At 38.1% G+C, this 14029-nt stretch overlaps 1 protein-coding gene and 1 non-coding gene across 7 annotated transcripts in view; one reads left to right on the top strand and one right to left on the bottom strand.

Annotated features, from left to right (window-relative positions):
* The window catches only part of SLC25A26 (solute carrier family 25 member 26), a 171405-nt gene that overhangs the window by 89374 nt on the left and 68002 nt on the right, over positions 1-14029 (bottom strand). The window lies entirely within an intron of this gene.
* LOC116467615 (U6 spliceosomal RNA) lies at positions 8816-8922 on the top strand. The gene has a single exon (XR_004247833.1). It is a non-coding gene; the product is annotated as a U6 spliceosomal RNA (small nuclear RNA).

Below are 14029 nucleotides of genomic sequence, written 5' to 3'. Positions count from 1 at the left end.
TCACTGGCCATCAGAGAAATGCAAATCAAAACCACAATGAGATACCATCTCCCACCAGTTAGAATGGCCATCATTAAAAAGTCAGGAAACAACAGGTGTTGGAGAGGATGTGGAGAAATAGGAACACTTTTACGCTGTTGGTGGGACTGTAAACTAGTTCAACCATTGTGGAAGTCAGTGTGGCGATTCCTCAAGGATCTAGAACTAGACATACCATTTGACCTAGCCATCCCATTACTGGGTATATACCCAAAGGAGTATAAATCATGCTGCTATAAAGACACATGCACACGTATGTTTGTTGCGGCACTATTCACAATAGCAAAGACTTGGAACCAACCCAAACGTCCAACAACGATAGACTGGATTAAGAAAATGTGGCACATATACACCATGGAATACTATGCAGCCATAAAAAATGATGAGTTCATATCCTTTGTAGGGACATGGATGAAACCAGAAAACATCATTCTCAGTAAACTATCGCAAGGACAAAAAACCAAACACCGCATGTTCTCACTCATAGGTGGGAACTGAAAAATGAGAACTCATGGACACAGGAAGGGGAACATCACACACCGGTGACTGTTGTGGGTTGGGGGGAGGGACAGCATTAGGAGATATACCTAATGCTAAATGACGAGTTAATGGGTGCAGCAAACCAACACGGCACATGGATACATATGTAACAAACCTGCACATTGTGCACATGTACCCTGAAACCTAAAATATAATAAAAATAAATAAATAAATAAATAAACAAGCAACAGTGACACCACCACCAACGGACTCTTTAAGAAAGTACTTTTAAGATTTTAATTGTTCAAAATTGTTTAAGATGAACAGGAAAAGGTAATTTGAAATATATGTAAAGAACAAGAAATTTTACTTGTGGCTAATTCAATTATTTCCTTTGGAAAAGAATAAAGTTCAAATCATATTGCCAATGTCACTATAACTAAAATCTGGCCATTACAAAAGGTCTCCCAAACTGCAGTCAATGGCCTGCTCACTTCAAGTAATACTGGTAATGGCTAAATTTCAGTATAACACCGAAAAAAAAAAAAAAACCTAGCCTAGAAGTCCACTGAAGTTCACTGTAACGGGATTTAAGCTATAATTAAATTTGATTAGCTTGGTTCAAACCTCAAGTTCAAAAGAATTATCAGCATGAATGGATGAAAAGCCCTTTTACACGGGCATTTTGAAAATATGAAAAGGGCTGACACAGCAAGCTTCAAAGACTTTAAAAGCAATTGACCCTTCCCAGAGCAAAGGAGAAACGCGAACAGCTGAAACTCAGATGCTGCGCGCAAAGAAAATAAAGTTCCAGATGGTTCAAAAGCCTGGTAATTTATTAAATATTAAATACTATTATTTTTAACTGGATTTTGCCCAGAGATAGCCAAATATGTCATCCATAAAATGTGAAAAAGCAGTACGATACCAGCCCCCGAAAAACTGAAGCAAATAAATATTCTTTTTCAAAAACCACCCGCATGTGGAAGCTTCTCAAGGAGTTATGGTAACAACCATGATGATAGCCAAACAATCAAGACGTTTAATAAAAAACAAAAACATCTATAACCTAAAAATCCAAATCAGCTTATTTCAAGACACGTAACTGTTACTCTATAAACACACACCTCATGCACACATACCCCCCTTGGATCACATTATATTTTCAGGCATGAAGAAAGGAGAAAAGTGAAAGAAGCAATAATAAACATGGACTATGGAACTGTGTTACTGACTTAGGGTTAACATAGTTTTTAGAAGTAGTTAAAAATCAGTATGAAAGGGTTATATATACAAAAGTTTGTTTACCAGGCACAGCAGCTCACACTTACAATCCCAGCATTTTCAGAGGCTGAGGTGAGCAGATCACTTGAGGCCAGGAGTTCAAGACTAGCCTGGCCAACATAGCAAAACCCAGTCTCTACTAACACAAAAATTAGCCAGGCATGGTGGCATACATCTGTAGTCCCAACTACTCGGGAGGCTGAGACATGAGAATCGCTTGGAACCCAGGAGGTGGAGGTTGCAGTGAGTCGAGATTGTGCCACTGCACCCCAGCCTGGGTGACAGAGGGAGACTGCCTCAAAAAAAAAAAGTTTGTTGTATGTATTCTTTTAAATACATACATGGAAATGGGTGCATACACACGCACATCAAATGAACTATATAAATACATATATAAACAAACATGCAGTAATAAATGTATACATAGGTACGTATTTATGTGTACACACACATACACACACACAAACCAATGGTCCCTTTTAAACAAAATAAAGTTAGTTAACTCAGTTTCACACTCAGTTTTTAGATGGCACCTTCAAGTGAGTTTTTATGTTAAAATTTTTCCCTCGTTAGCACACTGTTTCTATGTAATTTGGGATCTGGGGGAGGGAAAAGACTGTTTTTCATGAATTGGAAACAATCTATGCCAAATGAAGCAGGTGTGAGATATCATAAAGATGAAAGCAATTCTCCAAATAGCAACGTCATCCTGTAATGCTCTCTTGACATGTACAATTTTGCTATTCCTCTTTTTGAGATTTATTACAAAGCACTGTGTTTGTGATCTTTCCTAACACAGATCAGTAGTGTGATTGGTGCTCATTTCTAGCAGCTTTTAGCACTGAGGAAAAAGTCAATTCAACACTGATGTCACTTAAAATGGGTAAGAAATCCAGCCACAGCAGACAGGCTGCTGTGCCCCTTAAATGCTCTTTCCTTAAAACACTTTCTTCGCAAGCAAATTAATTCTTAATGTAATTCTTTTATTCTGAAAACTGTTTATTACAAATCAACAGTTTTGAAATAATTCAAAGTGATCTTCCACCAAAAAAAGAAAACCCCACAAAGAAATAAATCATATTTACTTTTCTGTCCACTAAAAATATGCTGAAGGTGACACAGATGTACATCTCAGAAATTTCTCATTATATTAAAAATTACCCACAATTTATGACAAGGAGCTTTACTAAAGAAAATATTAATTTCACCAGCTTAGTAATAACATCCAACATTTCATTTCCCTCCTGACATACCTACCAAATGGTTTTGGTATTCAAGCTTTTCTTTTTTTCACAACAGAAGAAGAAAACCTGTTAACTGAACTTTGCATCACCTAGTCCAGTGGTTCTCACACTTCAGAATGCATCAGAATCATTCAGACAGTGTATAACACAAATTCTGGGCCTCACCCCCAGTTTCTGATTCAGAAGGTCTCAAGTGGGGACTTACATTCTGCATTTCTAGCAAGTTCCTAGGGAATGCAGCTGCTATTTGTGGAGGGACTGTACTTTGGGAACCTATGATCTACTCAGTATTTTCCTTCTTTCCATAATTTGCAAATTTGATAACGAGGAAATGATACGCTATATCCTTTAAAGACAGACAGCCTTTGAGAGCTAAGAATTAAAGAGAAACTGACAAAAAGGAAATCTAATCTAAAGATTGGATTTAAAGATGATCTAGTCTAGGATTCAGCAAACTTTTTCTGTAAAGAGCCAGATAATAAACAGTTTAGGCTTTATGGTCCACACAGTCTCTGTCACAACTACTCAATTCTGCCATTGTTGTGTGGAAGCAGACAGACAACACAGAAATGAAAGAAAGTGGCTGGATGCCAATAAAGCTTTATTACAAAAACAGGCTGTGATCTGGATTAGGCCCACAGGTCATAGTTTACCAACTATTTTTAAAAAGAGGAAATCAATACCCAGAGAGATTAAACAACTTCAAAAGGCACAAGACAGTAAGTGGCAAAACTGCAACTAGACCTTCAGTGTCCTGATGTCTGATGTACTAAGGAAGCTACTGTTATAGTAATATTTTGATAAAGAACAGGCACAAATGGAATGCATTACAAAACCTCATGTAGCTTAATGATCAAAAAGAAAAAATGACTTTACTAAGCAAAAGAGCATCTCAGTTCTAGAATTAATGCCAGACATTCCTTTTTTTTTTTTTTTTGAGATGGAGTTTCACTGTTGTTGACCAGGCTGGAGGGCAATGGCACGATCTCGGCTCACTGCAACCTCCACCTCCCACGTTCAAGCAATTCCCCTGCCTCAGCCTCCCAAGTAGCTGGGATTATAGGCACCCACCACCATGCCCAGCTGTTTTTTTTGTATTTTTAATAGAGATGGGGGTTTCGCCATTTTGGCCAGACTGGTTTTGAACTTCTGACCTCAGGTGATCCACCTGCCTCAGCCTCCCAAAGTGCTGGGATTAAAGGAGTGAGCCACCGCACCCGGCTCAAGGCCAAACATTCTTATTCCTATTATCACTTATAAATGGGAGGCTTACGCCATTGGACGACAATCTGGACTCTTGTCACATGGCTTCCTGCAGCCTATGCTAGGTTGGAGCAGGGCCTACGCCAATCAAGCCTTCTGATCAGGGAGTGTGGAAAACAGAATCGAGGACTTCTCAGTTCTTACCCTCTTGGTCCTGCACCTTTCTCATCCCATCTGCCATCCACTTTATGCCATTCGTTAAAAAAATTCTTCCCAGTACTAAAATTATGGTTAAGAGCCAAAAGAGGTAGTAAACTATGAAACTTAAGTTAAAAACAATGTTTCCATTCAGTCTACAGTTTTATTTTCATTCCAGTGATTAAATAATTATTAAGTTAAATATACTATTTAGCTAATAAAAGTAAAGCAGACAATTACCTTCACCACTTAGATACCTGAAAGTATGTGTACACATACAATATGTACACATATGAACACATACTCCCTATACTTTCATAGTTGCCAAAGCTTTTACTCTTAAAACTGATTATTTAAATAAGCAATATATTTTAGCAACTAATAAAGTAAATTTTATGTATGGCCTTACAACTATTTTATGCCAGTTTATTTTTAAAAGTGAAGCAAATGCATGCATATCAGGAAAATAAAATAACTTGATCTTAAGTATCTGAGATAAAGTTTTGAACATGTTTGATGTACTCTAAACCATGCATGGAAAAGCATCTGTTATTTACAGATCAAAGCAAACCTGAGTACCCTAAAACAACTAGAGTGAAAAATTCCCAAATTTAATTTCATCCCTGTCCACATGCTTCTTTGAACTAATAATTCAGAGAACTGGTCAGTATGTTGAACTAATTAGCATGCTTAATGCTTGCCAACTTTGATGGCTCCAATTCTTTAAGAAATTTTTTTTTAATTTTCCAAGACGGAGTCTTGCTCTGTCACCCAGGCTGGAGGCAATGGTGTGATCACAGCTCATTGCAACCTCCACCTCCGGGATTCAAGCTATTCCCCTGCCTCAGCCTCCCGAGTAGCTGGGATTACAGGTGCCTGCCACCACACCCAGCTAATTTTTGCATTTTTATTAGAGAAGGGGTTTCATCATGTTGCTCAGGCTGGTCTCGAACCCCTGACCTCGTGATCCACCCACCTCGGCTTCCCAAAGTGCTGGGATTACAGGCATAAGCCACCATGCCCAGCCAGGAAATGGAATTTAAAAAATAGTTTTAAAAACAGACACGCAGCCAGGCACAGTGGCTCGCACCTGTAATCCCAGCACTTTGGCAGGCCAAGGTGGGTGGATCACGAGGTCAGGAGTACAAGATCAGCCTGGCCAGCATGGTGAAACCTCGTCTCTATTAAAAAAACAAAAAGTCTTGGGGAGGCCGAGTCGGGCGGATCACAAAGTCAGGAGATCAAGACCATCCTGGCTAACATGGTGAAACCCCGTCTCTACTAAAAATACAAAAAATTAGCTAGGCATGGTGGAGGGCACCTGTAGTCCCAGCTACTCGGGAGGCTGAGGCAAGAGAATGGTGTGAACCCGGGAGGCAGAGCTTGCAGTGAGCCGATCGCACCACTGCACTCCAGCCTGGGTGACAGAGCAAGATGCCGTCTCAAAAAAAAACAAAAAAAAACAAAAAATTAGACGGGTGTGGGGGCACGCGCCTGTCATCCAAGCTACTCAGGAGGCTGAGGCAGGAGAATTGCCTGAACCCAGGAGGCAAAGCTTGCAGTGAGCTGAGATCGCGCCATTGTACTCCAGCCCAGCCAACAGTGCAGGACTCCGTCTCAAAAAAAAACACACAAGAAAATCTGAGAAAATGCAAAGGCCATCCAACTTGGCAAGATGACATATATTGAATAATGCCTCAAGATGCCTCAAAACATGAGTGATGCCTGTTTAATATCCTCTGAGTTACAAAATAGGTTGTAAATTGTTTTGGGGTTTTTGATTTGCATGAGATAAATCAACTTTTTTTTTTCTGTATCCACCCAGTTTTTATGAGATTCAGCATATGCCTAACTTTATTTTAATATAAAGAACAGCAGTAAAGTGTTCTTGATAAGAGATTAACAGTTTATATTTTTTAACTGCAATGAGAGTAAATTCATTTGAGATCTTTTAAATGTAATCCTAAAACTAAGAGCCGAAAGCAAAGTGGATTCTTTACTTTCCACAAATTTGAGCAGCATGGTCATTTTTGCTACAAAGATTTTCCTAACAATTACGTGTGGTAATCAATAAACGACCCATAGTAAATAGGTTACTACATAGTAGACAGAGTGTTAACTAGCTAATTAGATCTTTTTTTTTTTGTCCTACTGCTACATGGATTTTTTTAAAGCTCTATTTAATGCTGATATTCTAAGACTACTCATTTCTATAATTTATATGAGAACATCACACAGAGCCTTCCAAACAAATTCCACCTTGGCTCGCAATTTTATTTTCTCCCTCTAACTTGAGGAAAGAGTTATGCATGAAATAAATAAATAAATACAAACTACATGATTATCTCAATAGATACAGAAAAGGCTTTCAATAAAATTCAACACCACTTCATGTTAAAAACTCAATAAACGACATGATCGTATATTTAGAAAACCCCATAGTCCCGGCCCAAAAGCTCCTTATGCTGATAAACAACTTCAGCAGAGTCTCAGGATACAAAATCAACGTACAAAAATCACTAGCATTCCTATACACTGGCAAGCCAAGAGACCTATCAGGAATGAACTCCCGTTCACAACTGCCACAAAAAGAACAAAATACCTAGAAATCCAGCTAACCAAGGAGGTGAAAGATACTGCAAGGAGAACTACAAAACACTGCTCAGAGGTATCAGAGATGAAACAAGCAAATGAAAAAAACACTCCATGCTCATGGGTAGGAAGAATCAATAACGTGAAAATGGCCACGCTGCCCAAAGCCATTTATATAACAGATTCAACCCCATGCCTATTAAATTACCACTGACATTCTTCACGGAACTAGAAAAAAACTATTTTAAAATTCATATGGAACAAAAAAAGAGCCCAGATAGCCAAGGTAATCCTAAGCAAAAAGAACAAAGTTAAAGGCATCACACTATCAGACTTCAAGCTGTATTACAGGGCTAGAGTAACCAAAACAACATAACGTGGTACTGGTACAAAAACAGACACACAGGCAAACAGAAAAGAGAGCCCAGAAGTAAGGCCACACACCTACAATCATCTCCTCTTCAGCAATGCTGACAAAAATAAGCAGTGAAGAAAGAAAGGATTTCCTATTCAATAAATGGTGGTGGGATGACTGGCTAGCCAAATGTGTAAGATTGAAACTGGTCCCCTTCCTTACACCATATATAAACATTAACTAAAGATGATTAAAAACTTAAATATAAAACCTAAAAATATAAAATCCATGGAAGACACCTAGGCAATACCATTCTAGACACTGGAACACAAAAAGATTTCATAACGAGGATGCCAAAGGTAACTGAAACAAAAGCAAAAATTGATGGGAACTAATTAAAGAGCTTCTGCACAGCAAAAGAAACTATCAACGGAGTAAAACAGACAATCTACAGAATGGGAAAAAACTTTCGCAAAATATGAAAAAACCTCAATATCACCCATCATTAGAGAAATGTAAATAAATCAAAACCACAATGATATGCCATCTCACACTTGTGAGAATGGCCATTATTAAAAAGTCAAAAAATAACAGATGCTGGTGAGGTTGGAGAGAAAAAGGAACGCACACACTGTTGGTAGGAATGTAAATTGGTTAAACCATTGTGAAGACAGTATGGTGATTCCTTAAAGGCCTAAAATCAGAACTACCATTTGACCCAATAACTCCATTACTGAGTATATACCCAAAGGAATATTAATCCTTCTATCATAAAGACACATGCACACGTATGTTCACTGCAGCACTATTAAACAATAGCAGACATGGAATCAACCTATATGCCCATCAATAAAAAACTGGATAAAGAAAATGTGGTACATATATACCACGAATACTATACAGCCATAAGAAAAAACGACATCACTTCCTTTGCAGGAAAATGGATGATGCTAGAGGCCATTATCCTTTGCAAATTAATGCAGAAAGAGAAAACCAAATACCACATGTTCTCATTTATAATTGGGAGCTAAATGATGAGAACACATAGATCCACAGAGGGGAATAACAGACACTGCGGCCTATTGAACAGTGGAGGCTGGGAGGAGGGAGAGGATCAGGGAAAAAAAAAAAACTAATGGGCACTAGACTTAGTACCTCGGTGGCAAAATAATCTGTACAACAAACCTTCATGACACAAGTTTACCTACACAACAAACGAGTACATGTACCCCTGAACCTAAAGTAAATTTAAATTTAAAAAAAAAAAAAAAAGAATTAACAAAAATCCCAACCCCAAAGGGGTGTTTGGTGCATATGATTTGATGAAGAAAGTCCAAGCTCAATGTTTTAGTACCATTCAAAGTACAAGTAAAAAATACTCCTTAAAGGCAGTTAAGCACTTTTAAAAATAATGCTTTCCGCGCTCGCTTCAGCAGCACATATACTAAAATTGGAACAATACAGAGAAGATTGGCATGGGCCCTGTGCAAGGATGACATGCAAATTCGTGAAGCTTTCCATGTTTTTAGAACTTCATGAAGCATACACAAGTATCAATAGCCAAACAGATCAAGCAGAAGAAAGGATATCAGAGACTGAAGATCAACTTAATGAAATAAAATGTGAAGACAAGATTAGAGAAAAAAAGAATGAAAAGGAACAAACAAAGCCTCTAAGAAATATGGGACTATGTGAAAAGAACAAACCTACGTTTGATTGGCATACCTCAAAGTGATGGGGAAAATGGAACTAAGCTGGAAAACACTCTGCAGGATATTATCCAGGAGAACTTCCCCAACCTAGCAAGACAGGCTAACATTCAAATTCAGGAAATACAGAGAACACCACTAAGATACTCTTCGAGAAAGAGCAACACAATAGTCAAGATTCACAAAGGTTGAAATGAAGGAAAAAAATGTTAAGGGCGGTCAGAGAGAAAGGTCGGGTTACCCACAAAGGGAAGCCATCAGACTAACAGCAGGTCTCTCTGCAGAAACCCTACAAGACAGAGGAGAGTGGAGGCCAATATTCAACATTCTTAAAAGAATTTTCAACCCAGAATTTCAAATCCAGCCAAACTAAGCTTCATAAGCAAAGGAGAAATAAAATCCTTTATGGACAAGCAAACGCTGAGAGACTTTGTCACCACCAGGCCTGGCTTACAGGAGCTCCTGAAGGAAGCACTAAATATGGAAAGGAAAAACCAGTACCAGCCACTGCAAAAACATATCAAATTGTAAAGACCATCAACACTATGAAGAAACTGCAACAATTAATAGGTTATTTTGCCTAGCATCATTAACAACAGGATCAAATTCACACATAACAATATTAATCTTAAATGTAAAAGGGCTAAATGACTCCAATTAAAAGACACAGACTGGCACATTGGATAAAGAGTGAAGACCCATCAGTGTGCTGTATTCAAGAGACCCATCTCATGTGCAAAGACACACATAGGCTCAAAAGGATGGAGAAATATTTACCAAGCAAATGGAAAGCAAAAAAAAATCAGGGGTTGCAATCCTAGTCTCTGATAAAACAGACTTAAACCAACAAACATAAAAAAAGACAAAGAAGGGCATTACATATTGGTAAAGGGATCAATGCAACAAGAAGAGCTAACTATCCTAAATATATATGCACCCAATACAGGAGCACCCAGATTCATAAAGCAAGCTCTTAGAGACCTACAAACAGACTTAGACTCCCATGCAACAACAGTGGGAGACTTTAACACCCAACTGTCAATATTAGACAGATCAATGAGACAGAAAATTAACAAGGATATTCAGGACTTGAACTCAGCTCTGGACCAAGCGGACCTAATAGACATCTACAGAACTCTCCACCCCAAATCAACAGAATATACGTTCTTCTGAGCAACACGTCGCACTTATTCTAAAATTGACCACATAATTGGAAGTAAAACACTTCTCAGCAAATGTAAAAAATTGGAAATCATCATAGTCTCTCAGATCACAGTGCAATCAAATTAGAACTGAGCATTAAGAAACTCATTCAAAACCGCACAACTACATGGAAACTGAACAACCTGCTCCTGAATGACTACTGGGTACATAACGAAATTAAGGGAGAAATAAATAAGTTCTTTGAAACTGATGAAAGCAGAGACACAATGTACCAGAATCTCTGGGACACAGCTAAAGCAGTGTTTAGACGCAAATTTATAGCACTAAACGCCAACAGGAGAAAGCAGGAAAGATCTAAAATAGACACACTAATATCACAATTAAAAGAACTAGAGAAGAGCAAACAAATTCAAAAGCTAGCAGAAGACAAGAAATAACTAAGATCAGAGCAGAAATGAAGGAGACAGAGACACAAAACACCCTCCAAAAACACAATAAATTTAGGAGATGATGTTTTGAAAAGGTTAACAAAATAGACCACTAGCCAGACAAATGAAGAAGAAAAGAGAGAAGAATCAAACAGACACAATAAAAAGTGATAAAGGGGATATCACCATTGATCCCACAGAAATACAAACTACCATCAGAGAATACTATAAACACCTCTATGCAAATAAACTAGAAAATGTAGAAGAAATGGATAAATTCCTGGACACATACACCCTCCCAAGACTAAACCAGGAAGAAGTTGAATCTCTGAATAGACCAATAACAGGCTTTGAAATTGAGGCAGTAATTAATAGCCTACCAACCAAAAAAAGCCCAGAACCAGACAGATTCACAGCCGAATTCTACCAGAGGTACAAAAAGGAGCTGGTACCATTCCTTCTGAAACTATTCCAAAAAACAGAAAAAGAGGGCCTCCTCCCTAATTCATTTTATGAGGCCAACATCATCCTGATACCAAAACCTGGCAGAGACACAACAACAACAAAAAAACTTCAGGCCAATATCCCCGATGGACATGAATGTGAAAATCCTCAATAATATACTGCCAAACCAAATCCAGCAGCCCATCAACAGGCTTATCCACCATGATCAAGTCAGCTTCATCCCTGGGATACAAGGCTGGTTCAACATATGCAAATCAATAAATGTAATCCATCACATAAACAGAACCATGACAAAAACCACATGATTATCTCAATAGATGCAGAAAAGGCCTTCAATAAAATTCAACATCTCTTCATGCTAAAAACTCTCAATAAACTAGGTATTGATGGGACGTATCTCAAAATATTATGAGCTGTTTATGACAAAACCACAGCCCGTATCATACTGAATGAGCAAAAGCTGGAAGCATTCCCTTTGAAAACTGAAATAAGACAAAAATGCCCTCTCTCACCACTCCTATCCAACAGAGTATTGGAAGTTCTGGCCAAGGCAATCAGACAAGAGAAACAAATAAAGGGTATTCAAATAGGAAGAGAGGAAGTCAAATTGTCTCTGTTTGCAGATGACATAATTGTACGTTTGGAAAACCCCATCGTCTCTGCCCAAAATCTCCTTAAGCTAATAAGCAACTTCAGCAAAGTCTCAGGATACAATATCAATGTGCAAAAATCACAAGCATTCCTATACACCAATAATAGATAAACAGCCAAATCACGAGTGAATTCCCATTCACAACTGCTACAAAGGAAATAAAATACGTAGGACTACAACTTACAAGGGATGTGAAGGACCTCTTCAAGGATAACTACAAACCACTGCTCAAGGAAATAAGAGACGACACAAATAAATGGAAAAACATTCCATGCTCATGGATAAGAAGAATCATTATCGTGAAAATGGCCATACTGCTCAAAGTAATTTATAGATTCAATGTTATTCCCATCAAGCTACCATTGACTTTCTTCACAGAATTAGAGAAAACTAATTTAAATTTCATATGGAATCAAAAAGGGGCCTGCATAGCCTAGTCAATCCTAAGCAAAAGAACAAAGCTGGAGGCATCATGCTACCTGACTTCAAACTATACTACAAGGCACAGTAAACCAAAACAGCATGGTACTGGTACCAAAACAGATATACAGACAAATGGGATGGGACAGAGGCCTCAGAAATAATGCCACACATCTACAACCATCTGATCTTTGACAAATCTGAAAAAAGCAATGGGGGAAGGACTCCCTGCTTAGTAAATGGTGTTGGGAAAACTGGCTAGCCATATGCAGAAAACTCAAATTGGACCCCTTCTTTACTCTTTATACAAAAATTAACTGAAGATGGATTAAAGACTTAAACATAAGACCTAAAACCATAAAAACCCTAGAAGAAAACCTAGGCAATACCATTCAGGACATAGGCATGGGCAAACAGTTCATGACTAAAACAGCAAAAGCAATGGCAACAAAGCCAAAATTGACAAATGGGATCTAATTAAACTAAAGAGCTTCTGCATAGCAAAAGAAACTATCATCAGAGTGAATAGGCAACCTACGGAATGGGAGAAAATTTTTGTAATCTATCCATCTGACAAAGGGTTAATATCCAGAATCTACAAGGAACTTAAATTTACAAGAAAAAAACAAACAACCCCATCAAAAACTGGGCGAAAGATATGAACAGACACTTCTGAAAAGAAGACATTTACGTGGCCAACAAACATATGAAAAAATGCTCATCATCACTGGTCATTAGAGAAATGCAAATTAAAACCGCAGTGAGATATCATCTCATGCCAGTTAGAACGACAATCATTAAACAGTCAGGAAACAACAGATACTGGAGAGAATGTGGAGAAATAGGAATACTTTTACCCTGTTGGTGGGAGTGTATATTAGTTCAACCTTTGTGGAAGACAGTGTGCAATTCCTCAAGGATCTAGAACCAGAAATACCATTTGACCCAGCAATCTCATTACTGGGTATATACCCAACAGATTATGTATCATTCTAATATAAAGACACATGCACAAGTATGTTTATTGTGGCACTATTCACAATACCAAAGACTTGGAACCAACCTAAATGCCCATCAATGATAGACTGGATAAAGAAAATGTGGCACATATACACCATTGAATACTATGCAGCCATAAAAATGGATGAGTTCATGTCCTTTGCAGGGACATGGATGAAGCTGGAACCCATCATCCTCAGCAAAGTAACACAGGAACAGAAAACCAAACACTGCATGTTCCTACTCATAAGTGGGAGCTGAACAATGAGAACACATTGACACAGAGAGGGGAACATCACACACTGGGGCCTGTCAAGGGGTAGGGGATGGCTAAAGGAGGGATAGCATTAGGATAAATACCTAATGTAGATGACGGGTTGATGGTTGCAGCAAACCACCATGGCAGATGTATACCTATGTAATAAACCTGCACATTCTGCACATGTATCCCAGAATTTAAAGTTTAATTTTTTAAAAAAATGCTTTCCAATGTCAACATATCAATTCCATTACTCTACCCTTCCTTTTTCTAAGCTGTCTAAAAGGACTGCCCAGAATTCAACTCATTCAGAGACAAGGATTCACTCCTTCACTGTCTATTTGTTCTTATTTTGCCAGTACTCCAACACTTTTAAATATCCAATACTGAATGTTCAACTACTAATGAACTGCTTTACAAATATCCATGAAATTTCCACACACAAATAGGAGATGCTATCTAGGGGTAGAATCTCTCTCCTCTGTCCCATTCACACATGGCTAATTCTATAGCTCTGTACCCTCCACTTACTCTATAA

This window comes from Hylobates moloch, unplaced genomic scaffold (genome assembly GCF_009828535.3).
Source record: "Hylobates moloch isolate HMO894 unplaced genomic scaffold, HMol_V3 SCAFFOLD_4, whole genome shotgun sequence".
NCBI classification, from domain to species: Eukaryota; Metazoa; Chordata; class Mammalia; order Primates; family Hylobatidae; genus Hylobates; species Hylobates moloch.
This window is presented reverse-complemented; position numbering and strand designations above follow the sequence as displayed.